Source organism: Bombus pyrosoma, linkage group LG12 (genome assembly GCF_014825855.1).
Source record: "Bombus pyrosoma isolate SC7728 linkage group LG12, ASM1482585v1, whole genome shotgun sequence".
Lineage (NCBI taxonomy): Eukaryota > Metazoa > Arthropoda > Insecta > Hymenoptera > Apidae > Bombus > Bombus pyrosoma.
The window spans coordinates 1,753,219-1,779,652 of NC_057781.1; the positions used below are offsets into that span (position 1 = coordinate 1,753,219).

General features: G+C 44.6%; 1 protein-coding gene across 6 annotated transcripts in view; it reads left to right on the forward strand.

The window, feature by feature from the left end:
* Positions 1 to 26,434, forward strand: part of LOC122573412 (MOXD1 homolog 2-like) — a 174,033-nt gene that overhangs the window by 14,673 nt on the left and 132,926 nt on the right. For 2 of the 6 annotated variants that reach the window (XM_043739740.1, XM_043739739.1), the window contains exon 2: positions 23,381 to 23,615. The exons of 3 other annotated variants lie outside the window; for them this stretch is intronic. The gene's annotated coding sequence lies outside the window, so the exon portion shown is untranslated. Of the gene's footprint in view, positions 1 to 1,088; positions 1,318 to 23,380; positions 23,616 to 26,434 lie in introns of those variants that run through there. One more of the 6 variants, XM_043739744.1, reaches the window with a different exon arrangement.

Below are 26,434 nucleotides of genomic sequence, written 5' to 3' on the forward strand. Positions count from 1 at the left end.
CTTCACGATGTTCCTTCGTTCTGGCAACGCATTACTCTTGATGTTTTCTTCAGCTGTTCTCGCCCCTTTTACACGCTATTTGTTTTCCGTAATAAATCACTGTTCATTTTCTCGCGTTTTCCTGTCTGGATTTGCGCACGCCGTGTTCGTGTTCCGTGCGTGTTCCGAGATACTCGGTGGCTGGACGATCGAGAATCGACGATTACGGTTAAAGCAGGCTCACGCTGTTCGTGCCTACGCTCGTCACGGAATCGGATGATTCGTTTCGGCCGCTTGCTGTAACACGATTTTCTCGTCGTTTCGCGCGCTGCCGACGCCGCGAGGCCGAATACCATTCGCACCGGTTCCAACGTCCCATAAATACTCTCTCGGTACGTAGGTTAACATACATATGGTACGTGTGTCCGGTCAGCGAGCGCGCTTTTTCACGCGCAATTTCCGCTCTCTGCACGATTGCTAGGCGCTCGCTGCTGCAGAGCGTCGTTGACGCCCGTCGAGATCAAGAACGATTGCAGGTGAAAGGGATTGTCCCGCTGACAATCGATCGATTCGATCGCGCGCGCGGGAGTCGATCATGGAAAACGTTCATTCAGTCTTTCTACATGGCCGATTCTTGGAAACGTTTCGAGATGGCGAACATTGCCCCCTGGGCAGGTATGTATTTCTCAGGTTAGAAAAACGATCAGTGGGAAGGTATAAGTTTCTCACGGGTACCGGCGATCGATCGACCGCCACCTACACAAATATTTATATAAAAGCGTCATGTAGCCAGAGTGTCGGGTGGTTGTAAATATTTATCGAACACGACGAGATTTTTTACGGTTCCCCGATGAAAACGGTCTTCTATAGGAAATACGAAACGGGGCTCGTGACAACGGGGAATAAGAATTCTCAGTGATTTGAACCAAGTTACCTGGTTCCGGTTTCTAACGCGGCAGAGGGATATCGTAAATAGTCGGTTACGCGAGTGGCTTTCGGTATTCCTACCGCTGCCTCATCCTGTGAAACCTAATCGAAACGCATACTGCCGCGAGGAATAGTGCCTCCGTTCGCGCTACTCTCGGATACCATAAATATGTGGACGTGGCCGGGGAACAAGATACACTCCTACGTGCTGCTGTGCTCGGCTGCGATCTTCCACTAACGTGGGCAGATGCCAGGTTGCACGACAACAGTTACGACGATGTAGAAGCAGGGATCAAGATGAGAAGAAGAAAAGGAAGACGAGAAGATGAGAAACAGGAAGAATAAGAAGAAGTGGGAAATAACGGCCGAAGGAGAACGGATGGAAGAGGACATTGATGCAAGATGGAGTCGGTGAGTTTGCTGGACGAGCTTGTCTACCTAAACGTTGCCTTTCCTTCCTTTACGCCTCCGTATACGTGTCCCCGATTTTCTCGCCGGCTTCCGAGTGTACGTACTCGCGTCTGTTACGCGGCCCCAGCGACGGCGTGTCTCTCTGGACCGGGATGCGTGTGGCCCGCCACCATCCGCGCCTGGAATTCGAATCCACTTGTGCAGCTGTCCGAATACGTCGAATGAAACGAACGATCCAAGTTAGGAAGCTGTTTGGAACATTCTTCTTTCTTCTTTACTTTCACAGTGTGCACTCGTACAGGGGACTTTGAAATGCGGAAACCAGAACAGTTAATGAGTGAACGATAAGTTTACGATAGAAGGCAATAGTATGCATCTCGATCAGATGGTTGAGAATATAAATTATAGCCGACTATCGAACGAACATGTCCCTTGTACTTATTTGTCATCGTTCTGTGGAAGATGTTCGAGAAGCGAAACGAGTTCAGAAATAGAAATTTAACGCTCTTTACGATGGAAAACGTGTTGCGTGAAATATGGCCGTGTTCCCAGCAGGATTCAAGCATAACGAAAAAGATATGATCCTTTGATTGTATCTCATCGCTGGGCTGTCAGCGTTTAGCCGCGAAAAGGAAAACAGAAAGCTGTTTACGTGGGAGGAGCGATTGTTTCTTTTTCGCGTTTCTTCGTATTTGCATTCCCATTCTCTTGCACGTTCGTGCCGCGAATCGTGGCCGCGCCTGTCACACACGATTCACTTTCGAGAGACGTGTTTCTCGAGAAATACGTGCGGCCCGTTAGTCTCGCGCGACGAATCAGCCAGGGTTGCAGCTGCCTGACAATCCTTCTTCGTCATGCCGCACGCTGCCATTCGGAGAGCCGAGCCATTCGAAAATATACTGGCACCCTGACAGATGTAATTTTTTGACGCGCGACACGTGCCTTTTTTTCGACAAATCTGTCGAATTTATGATGAAAAATTTGTAGAGTATTGTCTATTCTTAAACCGTTGGAATCAACACTTTCGTAAGAAAGTCGTAAGAAACAGTTGCTTGAAAATGTTATTAATTTTCAATTGGTGTCGTGAGGGTTAGATCCATGATAAATCAGTAATGGATGGAGAATTAATGAGTCGAGAGCTCGACTAATAACCGGCTATTCATCGAAAGAGTATCAAAGATAGCTAGTGTAAAGTACAACACTGATAAAAAAAATGCTAAATGTATGAAAGAAAATACATTATGGCTGTCAGTGACTCGACCTCCGCTATACCAGTTAAAAGACAACACTAAAAATACAGATTAATAATATGTATCTGAACATATGTATTGTACATGGACCGTGAATAACTACAGCAAGGCTTCTGTTTTAATGAAAGTCAAGATTAATTTTGCCAAATACCTACTTGCAAAGTTTAATACTTGCAAAAACATGTGACCCGCAACTCATCATTTTAACATGTTCAATAGTTCCAGCGCTAAACACGATCAGCAAGAATTTCCCCTTCTAGTATCGCGACAAGAAACTAGGTCACGTTAGGGAACCTGTGACCATAAAGCTGGGCCTTGTTTTTGGTCCCGTGAACGATCCCAAATCCGAATTCGTGGTCGGGAATTCGTGTCACGTTGAGCTTCGCTTAGGAATTCATTGCGGGCACGAGGAATACAGCTGTCCGCTTGTAGCCCTTCGCAATGCACCGGTACCGCGGAACGCGGAAATTCGAGCTTACGCGAAGGGGAATCCGTACGGCTCGATACGCGTCCGGCTTATTGACTTCCGGTGACGTGGGAATTCCTCGTGACCCTGTATTACCTGCCCATTGCTCGTTTCTGACCGGCATTCAGATCATATCACGAGTCTTCCTCGATGATTAATCGGATTCGATCAACTGAACATCGAGAATTTTCGAAAAGTTGACTGAGTTATATGTTCAGAGATTTTTTCGCGGGAAGACTAAACGTGGGAAGAACGAACGAGAAGGTTTAACGGTATATAGGTATCGATGATTATACACGTAGCAGTTACACATAGCTAAGTCAGACGGACTGCGCTGTTTTTCGAGATAAAGCAATAAATCATCGAATGGCCGGTAGCAAGAAACAGATTTGTTATTTTAACGAGAGAAGCGAGATTTTTGCGTTGCTACCAGATCTAAACCGGTTGATAAATATTAATCGGAACGAATTTTAAATCGGAAAATTTTTGATCGATTGTTTGTTTTATGTTTCTTTGTTGATCAATTGGATTTTTCCTTCGCCTTTTTGAAGTAGGATCGTTGCCGTGTTGCAAGTGTTTATTACGAGCCGTGGTCACGGGCTTGTTTGCAATTTAAGCGTAATTGCGAGATTTATAGGTTTAATAATCTCTCTGGCGTTACACTGCCTACCGGGCTTGCGATATTAATTTTAATCATTTTTCGCGTGGAACTTGTATGACTACAACCACTTTAGGGGTGTTTTTTCCTCGAACGTTATTATCCCCACGGTAGCGTTAGACGCAATCAGCTAGTGCATGATGCACGTGCACTTAAATAATTTTCATGCACTTCCAACGGCATTTAATTGCGCGAAAGTATTCGTTATCGCTACAGCGCGCTTGCACAATTATCTCGGAGGGCTTTAATAAATGAAACGTTACTCGGAAGAAATATTCCTCGCTTCGATGTGCCGAAGCGTTAATTAACATCACTCTATCGGCGTTTCCGCTTGTGCCAAGAATTCCGTCACGACGGAGGGCGAACTTTACAACTGATCGCACGGAACTGCTACACGGTTTCCTTGCTAATTGTGTTACTTTTATTTCACCCTCGCCCCTATTCTCCACTCCGTTTCCTTCCATTACGATTACTTGCTACTTCGCTATCTATATAGTGAAACATACATAGAGGAACTGTATGTTTCGCTCTTCTTATTCTGTTTCTTGACTGTACAACTTTATCGTACGTAATTTGTATCATTATGTGCTTCACTTCCTGTTCTTTAATAATTATAAACTCAAATCATTTTTCTTCAATATCTCCAAGGAAACATCGATCATCCCTGGATATGTTAAGTGAAATTGCTTTTGTAAAGGGTAGATAAAACGCTATAAGACATCAGGAGATGTTACATGGCAAACTGTTGCCTCTTATGACCGAGATAAAATACAAAAAAAAAAACAATTTCTCAGCGAGACAATGCTTCTATTCATACAGCCGCCAATAAAAAAATGTGGTCTCAAGATATTGGAATAGGATTATTATCATGGCCAGCCATATTGAGTCCAGATTCGAACTCGATCGAGAACCTGTGAGGATTTCTAGCAAGAAAAGTTTACGATCACGAATCCACCTATAGAAGATATCAGTGAACTTAAAAAAAGAATAAAATTTGCGTGAATTTTTTTCAACACGAAACTTCAAATAAGTTAGTGAACAGTGCTCCTAATGGATTAATAGAATTGATCAAAAATAAAGAGAAATCCACAAAATATTAAATGAAAACGCAAAAAAATGAACATTGAGTTTATATTTTTTCATAGGTAAAAACTCAATTTTGAGTAAAAATTTAATTGTTTGCAGACTTGAAAAGAAGAAAACTCTCGCTTATTGTATCTTCAGTTGTGTATTATAGTATGAAATTATGTAAAAATTTCTGTTAATTTTTGTTTTAATATTGTGAAAAATGTAAAAATGCGGTTTCATTTATTATTATTCGCGCCATTGTATCTGCACGTAGATACACTCACAAAGCCCTGTTAACGAGGAGCCTTAATATTAGATTTTCAATGTGTTCGTGTTGCAATGCACCTGAGTACATTCTTCCTACCTAATGTTTTATGAATACAGACAATAATTGCGTAAACGGAGATGCACGTAATTTAATCGCTTTTAAAAAATGTTCACCTTGAAAGTTAGTTACTACGTTTTTCACGTCAAAGACAAGATTTCTAATCAATTGGCTGAAACAAAGAAATCCTCGGTTCGAGAAGAATAGTTTAAAGCCTTCGATATTCCAAAATCAATCGTATATTGATATTTAAAAAAGATACAAATTGTACTAAAGCTGAAAGTTTCTAAATAAAAGGAAAAAGCACGAAATTGTTGGATAATCCAAACACATTGATATCCAAACACGATGCCATTTTAACATTTAATTTATCGTGTGAATTAGTTCGCGTCGTAAATTCTCCGTTCGCCATCAATAGCATCAAGTATCGAGTTATGCGGCGCAAACCGGGGACAGGCATTAACACGGATCGAAAGCTATCGTAGTCTTTGACCGAGATATAGAAGTAGGAGTTGCGCGGCAAATTGATGGTTGTATCCCATACTTAATGCAGCTGAATAGCATACACGATGCGTGTAGTTTCTCGTGGTGGCCAAAGGTCAGCTGACCTCGTCCCGCGTTGATCATATACCTACCTAGCAGTCAAACGTGAAAGACGAAAGATTTTATGCTAATTCTTGCGTGGAGCCTACTCTTTTCCGCGACCGAGTATTGTCCTCTAATAACCGCTCGACTCCGACCTCTTTCAACCCACTGACTGCCTAACCCAGTGGAGGAGAATAATGATTATTTCGCGAAGGGACGCGGTTAGGAAATTACCGTGTAGACGGAACGATTCATTCCGCTTAGAGACAAAGACGAACATAACGACGTGCATAAACGAGAGCGAGCGTTGATGGCATTTAGTCACGGTTCTTGGAAACGGGTCTGACCGATGCGAAAAGTCCCACTTTGCCGCTTTATTACTTAATATCGTCGAATTTTAGCTAGTCCTCTTTCTCGACGTCGAAATGTTTAATTTTCTTTGAGAGGACCTCTGTTTCCTTACTTGTATCTTTCTTTATACTTTCTCTGTCTTTCTTTGTGGTGCAATCATCCCGTAACGCAGGAAGAATTAGAACTTTAGCGATTTAAAGGAACCACAGTAATTACTGATATCACAAAGGAGTACTTATAAAAATTCAAACCACATTATGGAATCGGTAGTCCGGTTTCGGGTAGAAGAAATAATTTTGTGACGATAGACCGAAGAAATCGCTCCGAGATGAAGAACTGACGGAAAGATAAAGATGAGACCCCCAAGCCGTACAATGAAACCGATGATATTACCTCGGACGACGCTCATTGAAATACCGGCTGCAAAGCCGGAAGAAGACTTATTTTCCTGCTTTTCTCTTTGGTTTGCTGCGCGTCTTTGTACCCGCTCGTCTCTCTTTTGCAAGTAGCTTAATTTGTAAGTCTATCTCGTTGTTTGCAGCAACGAATATTTTTACCATTTATCGCGAGTTCTAGAAGGCGGCCTCATCTTATACTCTCGTTGTTTCTTGCTGCTTTAAATTCGAATCATCGCGATATCTCTATAATTAACACGTTAATTTGTTTCCTTTCTCTTAGCTTAGTCGTCCCAAATATTTTCCATCATTCTGCTAACTTTGAACGTTAACGAATTCGTTGCTTTGGAAATTAGATCTACTGAAACAATGTCACGATTTTAATATCTATCGCGTATACCCAAGGGATAGGACAGAGGACGTAAACGCAGTACAGCTATATAATATTTCGCGATGCCTGTTTGCTCAGACTGCATAGTTTCCTTTGTAATGTATGCATTTTCTCGTTCCCATTTCTTGCTCTAGTTGCTAACGTTGTTAAACTTCCATTTGTTGAGCGCGCTAAAGGTACTGTACTAAAGCACGAACAACTTGATATTCGCTGCATCTGTTTTTCCGTCTCTGCTTCTCCTCGTTTTCTCTCAACATTTTTGCTCTTTCGTTTCGCGATGTTTGCTTTCTCCAGATTTGCATAAGCCGTATAACGCAATATTTTTCCCTCGATACTAATCTCTAATTAATCCTGCTATGCAATATTAAAAAGGAATTTAAAAAATGTTGGAAAAACTACCTTACCTCTACGCTTTTCAAATCTTCGTTTAGTTACCTGCAACGTTCGAGTACATCGTGTACCACGTTAAACCACCATGGGATCAGCGTACGTTATAAACCATTAAATCTTCATAGAACAAGTCGATTTCGAACTCGGTGCAAGCTGACCCCAAACTTAGGCAATGTACATCGGTATTTCTACACGGAAATGGACCGTACGTAGAAATCAATGAGGCTATCATCGAGTGTTGTCACTCGTAAAACACAGCCGTGCCCTCGAAATCGTTTCCAACATCTGCTTCATTCCGCCGCACCGTTCAACGGTATCGTTTACATGTACGGCCTGACTCCCCTTCTCATCCCAGCACGGGAACTTATCATTTCCCGGGTTCTTCCTTTTCTCGGCTGGTACGTTCTTTTCACCGAGTTCCTCTCCAACGATGTAGACGAGAAAGCGACGGTTAACTACCGCCAGAACCGCCAGAACCTCCACAGCCACCGTCAGGTTGGTGATGTGGCGATGTTGGTGGCGATGGTGGTGGCGGCGGCGGTCGGCGGTCGGTGGGTCCGTGGCGCGTCGTTAAAGCATCCTTCTCCGTTGTAGGACGTCGGATCTAAGCGCGAGGCGCACGATTTAAATTTAAATAAGCGCGACGAAGCTGCGATAAAATATAATTAAGTTGGCCACGGCACGTCGGACGTGGTGCTGAAGTGGCGCGAGGGACACGGAGACCGTGGGAGCAACCACGAAAGAGTAGAACAGAAGAAGAAGAAGAAGTAGAAGAAGTAAGAGGAGGAAATTGCGAGAAGCGAAGAAGAGAGAGCATGCGGTTGGAATGAAAAGACAAGTGCACAGTCTGTGAGAAAGGGATGAGACCACAACGACGACGAGCGCTGGCTACTCTATATATGTACATTATGCGTATATTACGGTAAAAGCGAGCCAGGATATCACGTCGCTACTTAACTTGACAGACTTAATAGCCGACCGTAATGGGCACGGCCACAAGAAAAAAAAAAAACGTAATTAAGAGTGGCAAGGATCCCGGTTGCCAGTTACCTACCCAGGTCCAAGATTTATGTTATGCGGTAATTTCTGCGAAATCCTATCGTCCTGACGAAACGAGGGATTTTATCCCCGTAAACACGACGAATCCGACTAGCATTCGTTGCTGCTATTCTGTGTATTCTGTTCTCGTTTAACGATTTTGTCGTAACGTAGAAAGTCGTTCCCATTGAACCTCGGTTTCGTCGTTGAAGGCACTTTGAGCCAAAAGTGGCGTTTTTGTTTACTCCGTTCGTGTTAAAAGCGACGTTATTTCTGCGGATACCGCCGCAGGTGGCAAATAGTATACGCTTGTGAGGTGTAACTTCTCCTTGGTCGTTTCAACGACGAACATACACTATCCCTCTTCAGAAGATACAGACGATGTCTTGACGATTTATAGCTCGCGGTAAATGCAACGTACAGGCGTACGTGGACGCTGCGATTTATTGTCCTCCTCTCAGAGAGCTCAGGTATCTTATTAAAACGGTTGACTTTCACGCCATAAGTAACAGCAAACCCTTCGTACTATTAAAGAAACTTATCCACCTTTAGGCTCGTACATCGATGAATTGCGTGGTTTGTTCAGTAACTTGTCCTATGAGGCGCAGAATAAAATTCCAGGGAAAAAAGCGTTTCGTCAAAATCGACGCGAAACACAGTCGTTCGTCTATCCGAATAGTGGCGAGACGTTATATGTGGATGGCGCCGAGCATTTCTCATCGTAATGTGATTTATGGAACATTTTTAACTCCCTCGTGGTAACGTTAGCCCGGTTGTTGGACTGATCTGCTTCAGCCAAGCTCGACGTTGATGGTATTGTATCTCATGCGCACTGCCGCGTTCGACGATTGTGTTTTATCATTCTTGCGCATACGCGGTAGGTATTGTTCCCCATTGGCCTCGACGTATCGTCGATACTTCACGCCCGAAACTAATTACCAACTCGAAAAATGCCGACTATTTATTACGCTTAGCCACTCGGCCGTAGCTCGTTAGAAGGTTGCTGCGGAACACCACTCCCACGCGTGATTTACCGTGCTCATCGTATGTTTCGCTTGTCATTGCACACGCATTGAAACGTCGTTATTTTCTTTACGCGATTCGGTCCACCGTTATACTATTTAGCTCGTTAATTTATGGCGTACATACGTATTTCTCCTTAATATACCCAGAGAGTCCAGGACGAAAACAAAACCCCGTAGGTGGAACACAAATTTATTTTGTTTTTCTCCGGCCCGACGTGGCGCTCGTATTCAAACAGAAAGAGAGATCGAACCACGATCTAATCCGAGAAAATGGAAGTTTGAAACTTTTATTTCCGGCAACGTCCGTGTCGATTCCAGTCATCGTGCACAGAGACATCGATACCGAGGCGGCAAATTAAATACCGAGTACTGGTTGTTCGTCCAATTGCCATTTATCAAATTATAGTCCACTTTGTAATTGAACGAGAACACTCTCACACGCGGCATGAAGCGTACTTCCAATCCATTGCGATCGCGTCAGGGGTACCAGCCTGTGAAGAAAACACCAGTCCACTCAGATTTAGTAGAAAAAGATACAATAGTTTGTTCTATCCCGTTAGACAGCTAGGTCATCGCTTTAATCCATAGGTCAACGCACGTTCCCGGGTGCACTTGCTCCAGTCACGAGTATTTTTCCTTCTAGGGCGACTGTTACATCATTGCAATAACAGACGCCAAGTCTGTTATACCGTTCTGCAACCAAGGTGCCATGTATCACAATATTTTTGTACGAACGATGGCTATAATTTGGCCATTCCATCGGAGGTCTCATTAGTAACCGACATCTCATTATATCCTGCCGTAAATAATGCCATTCTCGCACGCACGCACGCCCTAGGCTAGGAAGATCATGGGATGGTTTTACGTGGCGTGTTTGAATCCCCCAATACGCCGTGCTGGCTCGTAAAACAAAATCGTAAAGTCAGGGTCGAAGAACCCAGGGCGAAACCTAGGTGAAATCTTGAAAGTCACCGGAACCCTTGCTCGCCCCATTGTATATTGTATCTCTGTGGACGTAAATTGGTTGTTGTATAAAACTTACGACGTTACTATTAATTTCGATAGGATTACGTCGCGTAGAACCAGCCTAAGGATTAAGTTTCTCGATTTGAGAGTGTCGCGTCGTCAAAATACGCGACGCGTTAAGCCATTCGAACGTTATATAACACGATATTATTAACGAGCCTGATGGTTTTGTATCTCTCAAGCGGAGCGTGAAGCATTCGATTTCAAAACTGGTGCGTAGGCGTGTTTATGATAATCTCGTGTATGATGGATCATAGTAGTCGGTTTACACGATCGTGAGAAATCGTTATTACCGAGATCGGAGGAAAATATCCGCGTAGGTTCTCCTCGATTGGTCGACCTGGCTTCCCGAGCTGGCACAACAGTTTCGAATTTCGCCACCGATATTTTCGGACCGGTTTCCAGGCCGGGGTTCCTCCGGGGCGTTAAATTAAGTTAAATCTCGTTTAATCTCGGCTTTCTACGATTCTACGGAAACGTTCCGTGGTCCGAATTTAGATAGAGCTAATCTAAATTCTCCGATCTCAAGCTCCCCTAATCCCTGGCTATGTATTCCAGGCTCATTCCCCTTGTCCTTCGTCATCTTTCGTAATTCCGTGGAGTTGTTTTCCAGAGCTTTACCATTGATCGCCTTTACCCGTATTCAACCCCACATCCTTCCTCCCGTCGATCGTAAACGACGAGATTCCACGAACGTGGACTATTCCACGCGATGGAAAGTGGATTTCATGGAAGAATTTACTTTCGGTGACTCGATCTCGATTCCGCTTAAAAGCTCGCCTATGTCTTTGCAGTTGCCGAGCACTGCGCGTAGGCGTATTTATAATAAGCGATAAATCGTCCAGTATACGATAATACTCGACGTGAGGCTAGTGTTTCACCGACGGACGTAAAATTTCCACCCCCCACGACTCGGTCCCGTGCGTCCGTGTAAAATACACGCGCATCGGTTTAAGTATGCCGAACGTGGGCGGTCGTACGTTCTCTTGTACAGGCGTGCACGTCTACCGGGAATATACACGACGTGCTCGTCCGCTTGCCAGAAACCGATTCCCATGGGACGAACCATCCGATACGCTCGAACCATCCAGCTCAATGAAGCGCCGTGACACGAAAATTCTGGGGAGATTAATCTACCGACAAAATACCGGTCAGCTTCTCTATGGCTTCTGTCGAGCGAACGATAACGTCTCCTTCGTACATCCAGCGAAATTCAACGATACCAGATATTGTACGATTGTGCTTGAATTGTAGCGATCGATATGTATAAACGATCACTAGAACACTGTTAACGTTATACTAGACACTATGTTTTATAGTAAATAACTAAAATGGCTTGGAGAGCAAAACTACTTTAGAGAGAGTTTAACGAGAAAATATGGTAGAAATCGTGTACCGCTCTCTTTTATGTATAAAGTGGATACGTATAACGAGAAAGGACGAAAAATTGCAATCGTATTCATAGAAGACGTTAAATAAACTTGACACAATTTTCGATACTTTTCGGTAAATGCAATATCGAGCTCTTGTTTTTGTATGCATTCTATAATGCAAGATACACGGTGGCTGGAAAGTACGTTACGTGTGTAAAATAAGTTTCGTACCATTTAGTAGTACGTGCTTTGGCATGACTAAATAAGTTTGATACTATGAAGTGTATACAACCTAATAAAAATACACTTCATTGGAAAATAAGAACATGTGCAAATACTGTTTGTAGCCAGTGTATATATTCCTTTTGGTACACTGTACCAAATTGCTATACCTATATTGACAGCAACGAGATCTTACGTAAAGCAATAAAATGTCACCGTGGATAGAAATTAATTTTCACGTGCCCCCATAATATTCCATAATATATTCAGTGCTTACTTTTACGACACTTTCGTTTTGTGCCGGCATCTCGCTTTTATAGCGCCGATCCCTGGCTCGTCAAACACCCCTGGTGTAGAGTGTGGGCGATCGTGGGTGGCGTTTAGGTGCGTCGCTGGTAATTACTCTCGAAGTCGTAGAAGACTCTATCGGGGCAGGGCGTAGAATTACCGGAGGACAGGATGGGAGGGGAAAGAAGCATAGGTGGAATTTATAATGACGAAGGCGGAGAAAGAGACGCGAGGTGCATTTGCATGGAGCAAGGATCAGGAAATGGCTGTGTGCGTGAGCATGAATCCGTCACGTCGCGCGGTCTACTTTCCTACTTTGCGGTTTATAAGAGAAAAAGTAAAAGAAAAGAGAGAAAAGCAGGAGGCAGGAGAAAAGAAAAGCGAAAAGTTTAAACTGCCCGCAATTTTCAGATCGTAATTAGGTCACTTTAGCGTGATGAACGTGGTAGTTTTTTTCGTTTACGCGCTGACCTATCCGGACTTTCGTGATACTTTTTCATCGGGATACCATAATACTTCTTCCTCCTTCTCGGAGAATATTTCTGGTGAGTTCAAGACTTTCTTTACAACCCTGGCCAGTAAAAGGTGTTGAACAGGGAACGTTAAAGTGGGATTTCTTACGTGCATCCAACACGCGCGCCTGCGTCTGGCATATTCTTAAACCCGAATCACACGACACCGCCGCGGAAACAAAAGCATGCTTGTCCATTGTAACGGTACAAATGCGTCTGACCCAAATCTGGCGCAAATCCCAGCTTTATAATGATGAGCGATAATTAATAGTTGGGCGAGATCGTAAGAATTTACCACCTTTTTCGTTATTTTAACAAACGACAGACGTTCTGAGAATATCATCCGAGAATTCGAGATAAGCTTGCTATATTGGATACTTCACCGAGAAATTTTATCTTTCTTCGACGTATCGTTGCTAATAAAGTCAGCACGACCTAGGCTTTCAGACCCGGGGTAAAATTGATCGTTCTGTATAACACGTTTGATCGCGCGGCGGTTGTTACCCGGATGGAAGGATTACATTCACGAATACTGTTCTGATATTGAACGAGCAGGTGAGACGATCGTTGGAGTTCAACGACAGTTGTGGAGACCACTTGGCAAACCACTCTGAAAGTTGGCAGGGTTCCTTTTATATTAGGGGGGGGGGGGTTGAAATGAAGTAGTCCCAACGTCTCCATCCTCATTATATAGCTACGCACCCTGGGTACTTTACGGCAGTTGATCCTCGTATAATGATCTGTTCTTTTTTAATTAAACGGCGTTCCCATTTCGCAAATATATTATGGTAATTAATGGAACGTGATAATTGAGAGCAAATTTCATCGAACGATTACTCTTGCATCATCGGGACGATCGATAACGAAATCTATCGGATTCGCTTTATTATCGCCGCTGAATAAGCCATTCGTTATTCCTTAAATCTACAACAACAACTCGATTTTCGCGAATATTCGATATCAACCGAACGATTTTAATCGTTAAACATATACATTCCTTTGAATGGAATTCTTTCGATCATGTTTGGATAAAGAAATCGTGATGTTACGAGCGTCGCGACGCAAAAGATTAAATCGGCAAAGCGATGCGAATCTCTCTTTTTCCGCTACAAGTTCACGTTTACGGTCTCGTGCGGCTCGCGTTTGCACACGTTCGCGAAAGCCGCTTTCGTTCGTTAACTACAGCCGAGCGTAACTCATAATTACAAGTACCACGGCAGACACGCTCAACGAGCTCCGTTCGCGGTCAATATATGCTAATGTGTGGCATTAATACGTACGCGGGGCAATGTGTATAGGCCACCCGGTGGAAAACGAAGGGTGTAAATTGTGTAAGGCCCTCGTATACGAGTCGAGGTGCGCTTGACCGATTAAGCTAGACGGCTCTAACTACGGTCGATACTGCGGATGAAGGAATTAATAAGGCGGTCGGAAATCACGTTCTATATTTCATCTGATCTTTGCGCGCAGACTGTGTGTCGGGGAAATCTATTCGCCGTTTAATCGAGTTACTTTTCATTCGATTAATTATTATCACCATCGTTCTTGAATAATAAATATCCCGTTGAATAGCGTGGAATTTTTAACTACAGACACGTTTCCAATTGACGTCCTTGTAATTACTGGTATATTCAATTATTTTTCCTGGATGCAGCTGTAGAGACTATCGCGCACGACATGCGTTTTTTTTTCCTTTGCGTTGAAACATGCATTAAAACTTGGCGAAGAAAGTTCGACAGTTTTGGGTCAATGAGCGATTAAAGATAAGCAAACGAAGCGTTTTGAGGGGTAGTCAGCTGACTTTCGACCTTCGTTGCATCGATGCGAACAAAGTAGCGTAATAACATCGATTATTTTTTGTCGTTGAGGGGAATATCGAGAGCTGGGGCGGTGAGTTCGCTATTTTCGATACTCGATAATGAGAGACGTGGCGTGTGCACGTGCTCCTGCATATTTACCGGTCCATTGTCGCCAGGCAAACATTGTTTCGAAACCAATCTCCAGGCGACAAACGAACAGCCGTCACACGTTAAAGAACGCGGATCGCGTTTACTTGCAATCAACGTGAGCAATGAATGTTTACCGTAATCCCAATATAAAAATCAATCGTACCGGGGAAATTAAACGTCGTGAACCATGTTCCCACGAGTCGCGACATCGTCACGTTCCTTGCAACGAGCATATTTCTCCATTTTCCCGGATTAAATTGTGGGAACTCCGCGGTACCGCCACGTTTCAATTTGTTTGCCGTACGAATCAGACTTTGTCCGTATTACGAAATCAGCGGGGAGCGATTGTTTCGTTGCGAGAGACCGGAATACTCTTGATCGCCTTACACCGTCTAATAACATCGAACCGATCCATGTTAATTACCGAAGCTGTTTGCAAATACGCCAGCAATCGTGCTCTCGAGTTCTGTACATAGAAGTTGTTGTTATACATTGTTTCGTCCATTGTTAAAGATGTAAGTAAGTAAGACGTAACTTTACGGTATGAATTGAACTTCTCTTTGAATCTCAAAACGCAGATATATAGATATATAGATCTAACCTTATAGAAACATATGTTATTTTTGTTTAACTTAATAATTGTAACGTAATGAAAGATAGAACCGCTTTATTATACGTGTAGATTATCACGATATATCACTTGGAGAGGTGCCATTGTCCGCAAGTCTTTGATCCCCCGTACATGACTCCATCCCCGAGACAGCTAAGTAATTTGCCAGAGGCCATTATTTCAAGGTTCCGTTGCCGCGATTATAGGCAAACTCTAATAACGACAATTATGTCATTTCTACGGAATTCGACCGCCTGCGGCAACCTAGCACAATGCCTTCGTTATCCACCGAGATTCGGGACCTATCGAGTTCCCGTGGCTTCCCGCGCAAAATCTGGGATTGCTTCATTTCCGGAGTCCAGTATTCAGTTCCGATGGTATTCCGGTTCCTTTGAATCAAAAGAAAAGAACCTTCTACCTAACGATAATCAACTTCTTTTTCATCTGGTGCACGAAAGAGTTTCTATATCTGTTCTGTTTATGAGTCATAGGAGAAAAAACTCTCGAAGTTAATCTACGGACAATCTATTCATCCGGGGCCGGGAGAAGTTCGTAAAAGATTGTAAGCATTTCGGTTCTAATTCTGTGGTCTCGTAAAAGCCAACAAACGCAGAGCTCGTTGACGCGTGCACGAAGAAAAACGCGTCGCTCGCATCCCGAGCGGTTATTTAGGGAGCTGAAGCGCATCAGCGTCCGCCTTCATCTCCCTCGGCTACACATTTTTTCTTTTTCTCTCTGTTTAACTTCACAACGCTCCACAACGGAACAGCCGCAATCGGGCCGGCTACGTACGGTTCGCCACATCAAACAGACGAGTGCCCTTTGAAGATGAAAAGCTCGCGTCGCACAACAATTTAATCTCCACGGTAATAGCGAACGCGGTATGGGTGCGAGAGGAGAGAGCGGAACACAGTTTACGGAAGTCCCCGAAGGTTCCCTATGTCCTGGAGCAAAGAGAAAGAGCGAAAGGGGGGTCGACGGCGGTCTGTTCGGGGACAGTGCGGAGTCAAGTCGAGTTCCGGTGCCCGTGCGGACTCCCGGCGTAACCAACGAGGCGGACGACAAACGAGCAAACGAACACACCGTATCACATAATTAGGTACGCCTACTGCCGTCATAACGAAGTTTGACGCGAGACCATGAAGTTCTTTTCTACGGGCTCACGACGAGGTTCTCTGCTTTCTGTTTCCTATCATCGATGCTCGTCATGGTTCGAGAGATCGCAATTATATACCGGGGGACGATTTCTATCGGTCGTGGAAAACCGTCTTTTCGCTTCCTACTTTCACTAACCGTTTCATTTCTAATCAAGACAATCATATTTTTCTATGGTTCGATTATTAATGTTGGATTTACTAAGAAAGTTCTAAAGCAACTCATTCATTGATATCGATATTATTGATATCAAAATTCTTCGTTTGGTGAATATCATTAATATTGTGAAAATGTTGAGATGCAGAAAGACTACGATAGATTAGATAGTCTAATTAGTAAAGCAACGAAGAGGCTGCTTTAGGAGAAGAAGAGGAAAAAGAAGTACGACTAATATTTACTTTAAATACACAGGGTAGTTCTGTTAGAAAGATCGATAGATTCCGCAAGGAGCAGGCACATCCGCAAGAGCGCATCACTCGCGCGACCTCATTACGCGCGGATTGATTGTGATCGTGGCTGGACTCTGCCACCCGATAGTTGTAATCCTATTGAACGCGAACAAACGTTGTCTTTTTGTCGGGGGTTTTTTTTCTGAGAAAACTCAAAGGAAGAAAACGGCGTCGAGGGTCACGGTAACGAGTGGACAACGAGCACGTCGTTTGGTTCCGAACCCTATCGAGGTATAACGTACAACGGATTGATGATGGCCAATTTACGTGAAAGACTCACGAGAAAGGTTGGGTAACGAAAAGGGAATGAAAAAACAGTACTTCGTAAAATCTCCTTTTCTTTAATGAAGGCACAACCGTTCCATTACGTAGGAAATGAGAAATTTATTTCATTACACAAAGAACGGGACGACTTTTGTTACTTTAAACGCGCGCCACGAGTGTGTTGGTATTTTATTATGCCTGGAAATGAAAGCTCTTTGCCAGTTAATACCATGCTCGCTAATACTCGATCGTTTTACGAAGCCTTTGTTCACGTTATTTTCTGAAAGCCGGGCCACCTTGACGCGACAAAAGTCTAAGCGGTACTCCTCTTTTTTCATCCATATTTGAAAACGTGTACCGTAATTTCAACAAATTCGTGGAGAAAACGAAACCAATGAATCGATCCCGGATGTGCAATGTATTTACGTCCCTCTAGGAAACGATAGAACTGATAAGGCACCTTCACCCCGTTGTTATATATCGCGGATCATAATTCAAGCTATCGAAGTGACTCTGCGCGCGCCAGTCAGCCTCGGTTTGTTCATTCATCGATCAAGCAGGTCGGAAAAATCGGGCTGATAGTTAGCTTGCTATCGCATCCTCCAACACGCGTCAACGGAACGAACACAGGTATTAGTATTGCGTAGGTGATAGAACATGATGTTTCTGTATTCCGTTGCCCGTGTAGACCGATGAGTGGGCGATTAATTACACGTTCGCCTTAATTGGTCGTTTAATTAAGAGTCGTCGAGAGCTTGCCCAAAGCAGTTGCAGTAGCGCGTCACGCGACATTCGTTACCGCCGAATATTTGCTCGGAGATCGGTCCGTCCTGATTTCGTATGCGACACGACCGAACGTCGCGGCGCCCATCACAGCGTCTATGCTCGACCGCACAAAGAATCCGAGTCGGCGACAGTTGAATTCGTTGACTAATTAAGCCCCTGGACGCCGTAATTAGCCACGCGTCATCCCCTGGTATCCTCTCCCCCGCCGGATTCTTTCGTCGTCAAGAGATAAATGCAGGCGCGGGCCCGACGCATTACCGCCGTTGTCGACTCGTCTACGTTGTCGCAAATCAGTCCCTCTCTCAGCTTACTCAGCCCCCGACTATCACTGTCTGTCCGCGTTTCGTGGAACGAATCGTCGTGGATTAATCTGTGAAAATATGTTTTTGTTTGCTCCCGCGATTTGGCCGCACTGGGGCGATATAGCCGCTTTGAAATGCGTGTTCCGGTTGTACACGTTCCTATGGGATTCAGAGGTCTATTGATTTCCTTTCTCTCCGTTTCGTGTCAGTTTTTTCTATCTGCTGCGTTGCATCGGAAATTGTAACGTCGTTCCCATTCAGGAGCCGCAGCCGCATCGACGGTTACCCGGTTAATCCGAGTTATCAGCCGTTTTTCTGAATTGCTCCCTCTCGGAAAAGATTAGTCTCTAGATTACTTCTTGTTAATTCCCATCGACAAGTCTCAAGGTAGTTTCGGTGCTTGAAATGAAGTATTATACGTACTCGATGATAACACGGCTGATGAAATATCCAATTGACAGTTCAAGATAACGCGACTCGTGAGCACGTTCAGCTCCAGCCGGCCGATGATTCCTATGATTGTCACGGAATATTCTCCTGGTACCGCGTGACAACGTAATTTCCCCTGCTGTTTGGAATCGTTAAATGAATCGGCGACACCCAAAATGTGTTGACTCGACGTCGTTGAAGCGTTACAACGGAATATTTTTCCTTTTGCCGTCGGAACTCGTTCTTCGATGTTCGAAATCTGCCCCTAGTTTGCTAATCGCTCGAAGAAACAGCACCCCGTGAAACCAACTAATTATACGTCGATGATAAATTCGTGTCTACGCGTTAAACACGTCACGAAAGGAGTCAACGCTCGAAGTCATCAGCGATGCCGTGAGTGTCAAAGGCAAGCGAATTCGAGCGTGAACCGGACGGTACTCCAGGCGACAGGGAACACGGGCCAGTTCGCATTCCCTCGTTTTAATGACAGCTTGCCATTTACGAGCGTAGCTTTGGTCGGGCACTGGTTCCACTCAGCACCCGCAGAACCTTTTGGAATCCTCTCGTACCAGTAATTCACCTTGGCAAACCTGCTCTTTCGCGCTTCCTTTCTGTTCCGCTTCCTCTCCACTAACATTTTTCCAGCAGAGCTGCCACGTTCATACCGCTCCCATGGACTCGCGCGCTGCCTTTTTACGACCATCTCTCTTCTATTACTTCGTTTTTTACTCTCTCCGTCTCTCTCACTCCCTTTTTCTCTGTCGTCTTTTATCGTTGCTCATTTTTGCTAAATATTCCCGATACCGAGGCAAATTTATACGAAAGGCGTGTAATTACCGGCGCGTATCTTTTTCACCCCTTTTTTCCTGTCCTTCTCTCTTGCGCTTCCGCGTCGCAGCCAGGGATAGGGTCGAAATTAAAACGAGTGAGGCGCACGCGTGTTCCGCACGACCTCACGGAATCTCATTTAAGTGATTAAATTGTACGCTCGCTTCTCGGCTCGTGATACATCGGATCGCGGTCGTTTTCGGTGATTAAAACGGCCGGTATATCATTGCAACGAATTTTTTGATTCATTAGATAATTAAACACGCGTATGGTTACTCGCGAACACGGAACTCGTTAATATCCGATAAAATACGTAATAGCTGAGTTCATAGACAGGGATTCGCGGAAAAAGCGAAAACGGCAAGTAAAGGTGCAGAAATAGGGAGAAGAGTGGGGGATGAAATGATAAAAGAAATAAAGAAAGGAAAGCAACAAAGGGGGAAGAGAAAGGTACATGGATGTGAATACGTAGAGTCTGTGCACATGTTCGATGGAAACGTAGAGCGTGGGTAACGAATCGGTACGGTAAATAGTTCCCATTCGTTCGGTCGAAGGTTGCATATTGATAAAACCGTAAGCGGACATTCCAGCGTAAATTGATGCCCGGCGGAGCCATATGTGTATAGCGGATTCGTCCGTTGCGTGTTTCACCACGTATAGTAAGTACGGAGGTCGCGTGAGCCGGCAGAGAGGTCAGGAACACTCTGATCCTGGTTCCCGTCCCCATCCCCGAATGTTGCTCCACTTGCGAATGTGTTGTGACTCGTGTTCACTTTTCTTTTCTTTTTTGCGTCTCAAGAGCACCTACGGCGCGGCACGTTTTCGATTTAGTTTATCTCTGCCTCGTATCCGATCAAGAAGCCATGGAAATTTTGCAAATCGCCGATATCATCTGCATGCTAAAAAAAGTGCTCTCGTTGAAATTCCCGGACAAATATTGAATTTGGGATTAATTAGACGCAAAAGCGATAGGAGTGCGCTTCAGCCGCAGAATTTCCGCATTGAAAATTGCATCGATTTTAAAGCTCTTAGCGTGTTTTCCAATGCGATCATTGCCAGAAATAACGACTCCGTACTTCGTCGGCATAACACGATAACGTTTCATCTCTTCTTGATATTTTGTGTGTTAATAGCATAGACGTTACAAATTCGTCGCGTAAAAACTCGGCGCATTACGTACGACATGCTGCTACACGCATCGGATTAATATTCGTTTGGAAAATATGGTAGTATCCGAGAAATATCGATAACACTTTAAAGCTTGAAATTTTATCGCTGTGTCGCTCAGCATCCTATCTCGACCTCTATAACTTTCCTGTCTGATTACAATATTTTTATGTATATTATACGAAAAAGAAAGAATAGTAAACAAGACGATTAAAAGTACCTATCATCTACCACATGTATAGATACTTCGTGCACATGCAATATTCAAACACAGCTGTCTATCGTCTTTGAATGCCTGGTTCAGACACCCCTTCGAACAACAGTCTGCAATCTGGGCTCCTTGCTTCGCTAGGAAACGCTCTCGATAGCGAACAAACACGAGACAATTCCAAAGCTACCGATCCCTGGCGTTAATATTCGCGTCTCTGCGCGAGGCAAGATTATCAAAATGATACATTCTCGGGGTGCGGTGCACACGTGAGCCACGCCGATACGGCGAAAGCACGTAATGCATAAGGCCTCAGGTAACTCGGCGGCGATTGCCGACGTTGCTAGCGTGTTTCCCTTCTACATCACACCGGCACATACCTATATGTACGTGGAAGGTTACGTGTTTCGCGCGACGATGGCCAACCGGTAGGAGCTGCACACACCGAGGTAAAGAGAGATGAGCGAGGAAGGTAAGGACAGAGGAGGAAGAGGCTGCCTGCCGATCCTGGGTCTCGTCTTCGCCGAGGTCGTGCATTTACACAGGCGGGGTCATCCACAGTCTCTATGGTACCGTTACACCGTACGAAGCATACATATTCTCAGAGCAGTTATCCCAGGCGTACGCTTGGTTCGCCTGTTTTCCTCTGGACGCTCGCATATTTTTCTGCATCATGGTGTAAGCGTGCATACAAACGCGTACACAGCCGGGACCGGTAACGTTGGTCACGTACGTTGGGTTTCCCCGCGTGTCCAGTGGCTCAGCCTTGGCATGCATAAGTCAGAAATCGTGCCACGGGACAACTGTTTCTCGGACGCGGAGCTATCGTCCTCTCGCTCCTTCCGTAAGTAACTCAGTTGGTCGCGTTACGTAGGTACCGCGATACTTCCGCCGGCATGCCGCTGCGTTCTGTCTCCTGCGTTCAATCTCCTAAGATTCGCGTGACCATTATTTATGGATGAGATCGAACAATCTCGCGGAAGGCACGTCTACGCGCGCGTAGAAGAGGGATATTATTCTATGGGCCCGATGTTGTTCATCGGTTACTAGGAGAAGGTATATAATCTCGTCGTTCTAACCGACGTTATTTATCGACAACCATTTGCGAATTTGTGTCAGGTCTGTTTATTTAAAATATAAATATTGCGTGACTCTGGTTCTGCGACCGTGGAGAAACGATATTTTGATTATAACGCGGAACGATGATAATATACCATCGTGGTACGTCTGTTATACACGCTGACGCGTAGAGGGACAGAATAGTAATATTGTTATACATGAATGGTAGATAAAAGGACTGAAACAAAACATAAAGCCCAGACTCAAACCCCCCCCTCTCTCTCTGTGTTTCTCTCACCGTCTGCCTGCCTCGCCTCTTGTTTTTCCCATCCATTTTTCCTTTTTTTATTTATTTATTGTTTCTAGTTATACATCGTTCTAACGTTATATTGCGTTTCATGTAGTCACGCAACCTGTCAGGTATACGCGGCCGTTTCTTTCTCGGATACAGGAATATCGAGTTCCTGTTGTCTCGTCTCGAAATTGAATCTCCGACGGTGATCTCTTTTGGCGCAATTTATATCGACTTCGCCGGAGTGGAAACGGCACTCTGTGTATAGACCATCCGTCGTCTTCCAAGTAACTTTATAATGAGATTTCGCGACTAGACCACCGTCCTCGATGTCTCCTCTCTCATGAAAACGTTTAATTCATATGCGATGTTTCGGAGAGAGATCGTCGATAAAGCTAGTTGGACGCAAGGAGTTTATTGCGCTTACGTTATCCCCGTGCGATGACAGAAGAAAGGATCGAGTGTCAATAACAGAAGGATCAGAGCCGAAAATCGATCGAACCAAAGCGGAGGCTCGAAATAAATGCAACGTTACTTCCAGACGATATCGGTATTTCGTCTAAACTAACTTATCTAACTAGCGAGTGTTCGCCTCGTACGATTAATAATAATAATTTTGTCAATTTGTATCTCTTCCTGGATAAAAGTAATTGTCGGTTCGCTTAAACGTCTCTCTTCGTAAACACTGAGACGCAATACTCTTTCTTTTTTTATTATGCAAACGAGAACGGTGGGGAAATTACAATGCAGAACAAAGTATCGGCTATGAAAAGTGAAACGTTAACGTGATCGAACGGTTCGACATTTGCTATCGCAATAATCTAGAGCGTTGAGTAAACGGAGAATGGTTCGCAGGAACAGACAACGGTCAGCGATACGCAAACAGGGACGTTATTATCGTGCTACTGACAGTAGGCTTAAGACTTAATCGGCCGTTGCGATCGCGTGCTTCTAATTTCACGCTCGCTATCCCCCAGCCCCGGTTCAACATCCGGCTAATCGAATCTTTGAAGCCCTCGTAATCACCGTTTGAAGACCGAAACGTTTGCACGCCTCGGTATAGTGTACACTGACCGACATTAATTTTACCGAACTTTCCTTTTTCATCGCGTGATCCCATTGTCGTCGATTTAACCCCGACTTTCTCTCGTTCTATCGGTTTCCCGTTTACCCTTTCTCCTCCTTTTTATTTTCGACCACAGGGCACTCACGGGAATCGTGACGATAAGCGACGACGCGACGTATCTGGCTGAAACAACTTCCTTCTCGGACAAGAGGTTGGTTGATCGAGTTCACGAAGGGACGCGTAAGTGGTCGAAAACTTTGGGCGGGCAGCGGGCAATACACCGGCGAGACACTTGTACTTACAACGGCTCGTGAGCAATTGGACGAAAGTTGAGAAGATGTGCATATATTCAAGATACGTCATCCGCTCCCGTAAGTGGCGATGCTTAAGAAATTAGGAGCGAACTTATTGCGCGTATGCATCTATTTTCCAGCGAGCGCTTGCGTTACTCGCGCGGAGATAGTACGACAGCGGCAGAATGAACGGGCGAGCGATGAGAGAAAGAGAGAGATGGAGCAGCTTGACGTCTCATCCGTCTTCCAGTGCGCATATGTCCTCGCCAGAAATTACCATTACGATGGATACTGCTTTTGGTTCCATGTTTACGCTTGGCTAGTGCCGAGTTTTATGACAGTTACCCCTCCCCCCCCCCCTAATAATGGTGACCGTAGCTCGGCTTCTGATCTGGTCACGAAATTACGTCTTAACCCCGGCACGGAAAAGGATGCAGCTAGAGGCGACCGGAACGACTCGGGAAAGGGATCGATACCAGTGGAGAACAGAGAGATGAGGAATGAGTGTATGACACCGGCCTATTGTGTGCTATCAAATGACATTAGGGATATTATACCCGCATCGTGAATACGTTCTCACTTTAGGCGATTGTACTCAAGATATTCTCATCTTACTGCACTTTGTCTTCCAATGCTGTATTAATTAAGGCTGTCTCTGGCTCCAAAGGAAACTAGACTGACGCTCTCGACAACACTTACACGTTCTCCCATTCATTACGCGGAATCGTTGCAGTTTATCTTTTGTTGTTTCCCTCGATAGCTTGCCTCGATAGCCTCGTAAGCTTCGTCTCTGTCGCCCGTGAAAGACAAATTTTCACAGTATACAAGTACGTACGAATGTTCTTACCTACGCAACCTTCGAGGAAATCACGCGACGTTCTTTTATCATGCAAATTATATCGTGGTATTATATTTTGGTATTTTTGTGCGAACATCCGGCTCGAAGAAGCGTACACTCCGCGAGTGACATTAGTATGGTTGTTCCGGCACCCTTCAGGTATGCGCGGTGGTTTCCGCACTTTCCTTCCGGGAAACATCGGAGGGACGCGGTTGACGAGTTTCTGTGTAGCCGCGGCCAATTACGAAATGTCTCAGTAGGTTGTTTTGTAGTCCGTTCTGTATTATCCTATTATGCTCACTGTTGGCGTTTGCACAGGAGCAGATGGCTCGTGCAAACCCGAGGATAATTTCGCCAAGCATTCTTCCACCCCTTTCCCCAACTACCCCGCTCTTTTTTCTTCTTGTTCGTTCTCCTTTCATCATGCTCCGTCTCTGTTCGTCCCTCCGGTGTGTATTTCACCCTGGTGTCTCCGTTCCGCTTTTTCCCAGCCATCGTGTTTCCGCTTCTTCGTCGTTGCCAGAAAATCCATGATCTCTGTTGTCCAGCGTGAAAATACAAGCGGACGGATCTCGTTACACTTGAATCGTACCCGTATTTATTTTATTCCATGACCACTCTTACGATGCAGTGGCGACGCATTTTGCCGATTTTAGGAGTGCCTCTTGTGACCCGGTTTACTATTACCGAACGATAAAGGGAGAGAGGAAACGATGGACGAGGAGTGTGACGCGAGAGAGGCTGGCTTGATTTTTTTTTCGATAGGAAATAGGATCGTCGGTGCACGGGATAGCTTCGAGTATCAATCCTTGAGTTATTTTCCGGTTGAAAAGTTTTCTCGTTTATAGAGAACCCTAATTTGATCCGCGGCCGTTTCGCCGACGCACGATCCCATGGCGAGATCGTTAACTGGGGTCCCGTTTTCGATGAACCTTTCCATCTGAGTGTTCCCACACGTGGCGCAAACGTCGAACTGCGCTCCACCAGCAGCACCACCACCACCGTGGTCGAAGGCAATCGACCACGCGCTAGTCCGTGGAATTCAGCCACGAACGCGTTTGCTTGGAGCGAAGAACATCTCGGCGAGAAAAAAGCGTTGAAGGAATGCATTAAGCTCGCGATGGTCAAAGACCTTGGACAACTTCAGCGTAGCTGTTCGTGATAAAAATTGGAAATAATAGCGTGACGTACCACTTTCGATTGCATTCCCCCGTTCGTACGCGTTATGAATAAAAACGTAGACATCGATTGTGTGTAAATCTCGTATAATGCAGAAGTGGAAAGAGAATTACAGGTGTGATATCTATTGGATTTGAATTGTTTATAAAGTAGCGATCGCAGGAACAATTTATAAAGTACTTATTATGTAATTTTACTTTAACGAAGTGAATGCAAAACAGATTTAACCGTAACCTGGATAAATTAATGCGCCTTCCACGGTGCACTCTCACTAAGTGACTTTCATTTTTGCCACATCTATTCATTGGATTCGCAAGTCAGAAAATACGCCTCTATTCTTAAAGGGGTCACTTGGACTTTCACGATATGTGGACGTATCTTAGCAATATTGCGCTCATGAAGCGGTACAATAAATAAATGTGACCATTTTTCTAATAATACGCTATAGTGGAAAATGCGTACGATATCGAAGTGAACATAATCCATTACGACCAATCTGACCTACATTCCTTGCGTTCATTTCCTTTTCAACTCTGCACAATACACGATTCCCGTAGAATATTTTTTAACGGAATCACTTGTTGCACTAATTGGTCGCGGAAATTGGCAGGTTCATCGTTGTCACGGGAATGAAAAGTTTACCGAACAATGTTCGGTTTCTGCAAAAAGGTAACTTAATAAGCATTTCTCGCGATTATCTTTGGCGAGGAACGCGTCGATTAGTGTATACTGGTGACGTCGACGATAATTTAGTCCGCGTTCGCGTGGTAATGGGCATGTTTTATTAGAAACGTGAATAGAGGAGCAACGTGCAGGTGAATGAGAATTGTTTGGAAAGTGTATGATGTAGGGTGGAAGGTGGGAGTTGGTTAGAAGGGTT